This window comes from Panthera leo, chromosome D3 (genome assembly GCF_018350215.1).
Source record: "Panthera leo isolate Ple1 chromosome D3, P.leo_Ple1_pat1.1, whole genome shotgun sequence".
Classification (NCBI taxonomy): Eukaryota; Metazoa; Chordata; class Mammalia; order Carnivora; family Felidae; genus Panthera; species Panthera leo.
Genome location: NC_056690.1, coordinates 52579848 through 52584703, shown reverse-complemented (window position 1 = coordinate 52584703; position 4856 = coordinate 52579848).

Genomic DNA, 4856 nt, shown 5'->3' with positions numbered 1-4856 from the left:
AAGGAACTCTAGGGTAAAACTGAGGAACAGCTGGCCATGCGCAGCCAATCATTTCAAAGAAACATTGTGCCAGAAGACTATTTGTTTGCAAATATAACTCTTTTAGGGGAAGGCTCAGGGAACTGTAGTTGGTGAGTTTATTTTAGGAAAAGGCAAACATAGTAGATCTATAACAAAGAACAATTGTCACATACTTTCAACCTGTTTATTCTTATTTTAAAAGATCCAAAGCTCACACGTCTTTAAAATTACTGTCCCTGAACTTTACATTCCATTATGTAATATTTGTCTGTGTTTGAATATTGAATTACCATTATAAACATAGGTATGTATGCACACCTGTATTTATACGGTGCATAATCTGTTTAGGATCACCAGACACGCTATTGCCGTTGCTGTAACTCAACAAGACGGTCATTATTTCTCTGGGCTTTTGCATCCATCAACCTGGGTAATTGGCATCAAGAACGAAACAGTGACTATGGGGACTAAATAAATAGAAAAATGGGTGAAAATTTAATCCATGGAGTCTAATACATTTTTATTGTCTTTTAATACTCTCATGCTCCTGTTCTCTCCTGTCTACTCCTTACCTGCAATGGAGCGGTTATAATGAGGGATGTACCAGAGAAACATACAATGCACGGAGGGTCCCACTTTCAATTTGTGATCACAAACCTCCAGCAGGGCCCTCAGCCATACCTGGAAACTCTACCTATTTCCTTTCTTAGCATATTTCCTAAATCTCCATAATCCCTTACACACCCTAACCCCAACTGATGGACTTGCCTCTTCTTTTACTGAACAAATAGAACAATGAAAAGAGAATGTATACATTTTTTTTCACTAAAAATCTACCAATTTATCTCTGTGTTTTTTATATACGCTTTTCCCTCTGTTACAATGGATAAAATATCCCCATTTCCATTTATGGTTATTTTCTCCACTGCTGTAGTGTACTCTCTCCTTTCTCTCCCATTTCTCGATTTTGCTCCCACAATTACATCTCCCTTGTCTTGCAGCATTCATATTTTCCTCTCTGTTGGATCAAATGCCTGTCTGGATAAAAATGTACTACAGTGCATCCCATAAAACAAAACAAAAAACTCTTGGGACCATATGCCCCTTTCTGGAAAAATTCCTTAAAAGTATCGTTCTCTATCTGAACTCTCATTTTTCTTGAACTTACCTCAATTAGAATTCATCTTCCTTAGTCTCACTCAACTAAAAATTACTCTCGTCAAGAGATCCAATGATCCCATGTTGCTAAATCTACTTGTCATCTCCATTCTCTTCTAAAATTCAGTACCATTTTTAGAATACTGGATCACTCCCTCTGTCATGGAAACCTCTCTTCCTTGCATTTGGAGCACTTCATTATTCCGGTTGTCCTTTTGCCTCACTGGTCACTTCTCATCTTCTTTTTCCAAGATTTTCTCTTTCCCTATCTCTAAATAGTGGAGTGACCCAGGGCTCAGGACTCAGATTGATTTTATTTTCTATCTTTGGTTTTTTTTCCTTCATGACACTCAGTTTTGTCTTTTAAGAAATGATGATTATGCTGGTATCTTCAAGATTTATGATTACAGCGTGAGCTTTTCCTCTGAAGCCATACTCACTTGTCCAGTTGCCTATCTGACATTTCCAGATGGGGCCACAACATGCATGTCCAGTGTGAAACTCAGGATTCGTCTCCACAAATCCACACTTCTTAGTCTCTCCTATCTCTGTAAAGGAGATGTCATTTGCTGAGATGCTCAGAACTAAAATTCTGGAGGAAACTTTGGAGTCACCCTCAATTTTTCTTTTTCTCTCATATCCCATTTCTAACCCCTCAGCAAGAGCTAGAAGCTCCATTTTCAGAATGCTAAACCCTATAGCCCTCACCAGCTACATCACTGCTAGTTGAGTCAAAGGCACTATGGGTTTTTTTAGTCTTTTTTTTTTTTTTTTGCCTAAACTTCTCCTATAATTTAGTCTTCCTCTTCTATCTCTGCCCTCCACCTTTTCCAAACTACTCTTCACACAGCAGTCAGGGTGATCTTTAAAAATATATGAATTAAGTTGTGTATCTCTTCCGCTCAAAGCCCTCAAATAGCTTCCTACCACATTTAAAATGAAATCCAACATATAGCTAACCCTTCTCTATGACCACCTTTTTGGTTGACTTCTTATGCTTTTTCCCTTGCATATGCTGTTCCATTGACACTGGGTATCTTACTGCCTCTAACCTACATCAAGGATTTTGTCTTTGCTTTTCAATCTGTCATAATGTTCATCTCCCAAGTATCCACCTAGCAAACTGTTTCACTCCACTTCTATATCCGGCTTCCACTAATTCTGGTATTTCTGAGTCATCCAAGTGTCAAAATCAGTATCCCCTCTGTCCCGCCCCCTCAAAAAAAAACCCTTATAATCATTTTCATTTGTGATGGGGTGATTTTACTAAAGTATTGCTTCAAATATAATTTGTAAAATTCCTTATGGAAGCAATAAATTTATGATAAATACATGCATATTAATAACAGCATTTTGGGGGGTCCCTGAGTGGCTCAGGCGGTTGGTTGAGCATCTGACTCTTGATCTCAGTTCAAGTCATGATCTCATGATTCATGAGATTGAGCCTTGCGTCTGTGTTATCAGCAGAAAGACAGCTTGGGATTCTGTCTGCATCTCTTTCTCTCTCTCTCAAAATAAATAAATAAACTTTTAAAAAATTAAAAAAATGTTAAAAAAGTAAAACAGGATTTTTTTTTTGTAGTACCCAGAAGCTGGAAGCAACCACGTGTTGGTCAGCAGTTGGACAGATAAACAAAATGCGTTATACATATAAAGGAATATTATTTGGCCTTGAAAAAGAAGGAAATTCTGACACATGCAACAACATGGATGAATCTTTAGGACATTAAACTAAGTGAAATAAAATAGTCACCAAAAAGACAAATACTGTATGATTTCACTTAGATGAAGTACCTTGAGTAAGTTAGATGTCTAGAAACAGTAGAATTGTGGTTGCTAGAAGCTAGGGTTGGGCTTGGGGTGAGGAGTTATTTAAAAGATACAGAGTTCTGCCAGATAAAAAATGAATTAATTATGGGACAGTAACAAAACAACGAGTATATCTAATGCCACTGAATTGTACATTTAAACATGGTTAGATGGTAAATTTTATGTTAAGTGTATTTTGTCACAATTAAAACTTAAAAAAAGAAATTTCTAATAAAATAATAGATAATAATTTACATATAGGAGAAATTACAAGTAAACTGCAGCACATGTAAGAACAAACTAAGTAGAGGCTGGGAGTAATGGTGTAATATTTTTCAGCTACATAATATTAGAAAATAACATTACTCGGGGCGCCTGGGTGGCGCAGTCGGTTAAGCATCTGACTTCAGCCAGGTCACGATCTCGCGGTCCGTGAGTTCGAGCCCCGCGTCAGGCTCTGGGCTGATGGCTCGGAGCCTGGAGCCTGTTTCCGATTCTGTGTCTCCCTCTCTCTCTGCCCCTCCCCCATTCATGCTCTGTCTCTCTCTGTCCCAAAAATAAATAAAAAATGTTGAAAAAAAAATTAAAAAAAAAAGAAAATAACATTACTCAATCTCGTGTGTCTTTCCAAAGATGCCAGGAACTCTATATTGGTTTGTGGATGAAGGTGAGAAGGACCATTCCTTCAAGAAGTTCATCTGGCTGTTTCAAGTCTTTGATAAAGGATAGGTCTAAGGCAAAACTGAATCAACCTGAAGGCAGGAAGCCTGGTTTCAGTGTGCTTCCTCCCAGTGCAATAATGTTGGGGAACATATATGTATTATTTTAAAAAACTGATGTTTGAGACCACCCTTGCCTGACATCGATGTCTCTGAATCTGGAGGAAGGCTCATGTTCTGATGGTTACCAGGTCAGGAAATAAAACACAGGGTTCCAACAGTTAAAAAGAGACAGGCTGGACGAGATACATGGGAGACTCAAAGTTGATTCCAACTGCAGTAACTATTAGCCAGGTAATAGTCATTTGTTCATAAGTCAATCATGGAGACAAAGAAATGTCAAAGGCAAAAGATGAAAGGTATGGAATCAGGACTTAGTTTTAAAAATGTGCAGAAGGTGAGTGAAATGTATATAATGAGTGTAAATGTAAAGGGAAACCTGGAAACTTTTCTGTTGCAAGTATTCTTTAGCAATATTTACCTTACATGAGGAGCACCTAAGACATGGTGTATACTTCAGGCTTTTCTTCCTGAGATCTAGAAATCAAAGTTGCAGGAACGTTCTCTATACATAGTTCCCTAACCGCAGAAATACTTAGTTTGCATACTTCTTGGCCCAGAAGGGGACCCAATTAATTAGAAACATGATGAAGTTGTTAACAAAGGGTGATACATTAAGAAATGTTTCAGGGAACTTCAAAAAGAAAAATTGATAGCCCTAAGATAAGTTTGTTTATTCAGGTACTTAAATGCTGTTCATCATGACAGCATCTGGGTGTTTCACATCTCAGACAAGCATCATTACTGAAAAAAAAAAAAGGTAATTTCAACAACATAAAGCAAAATAATTGAACAGAATTGTTGCCTGCAGGACTGAATGACCCAAAAACAACAAAAACCTTGAATAATCACAGTGAGGAATAAAAGCAGAAGGTAAACATTTTAAGCAAAATAGAGAAACACTGGATTTAATGGACTTAACTGGTTCCCGATTTAGAGTTCTGACAGATGACTTCAAAATATGATTCCCAAATACTTGGTAAACTTGACTAAATAAGAAATACTACTGTCTCAGTTTATTTCAAATTTGCCATTATCCTGTTATTTATGAGTGCCTCATATCTGGATTACAGCATAAGATTATTTAAA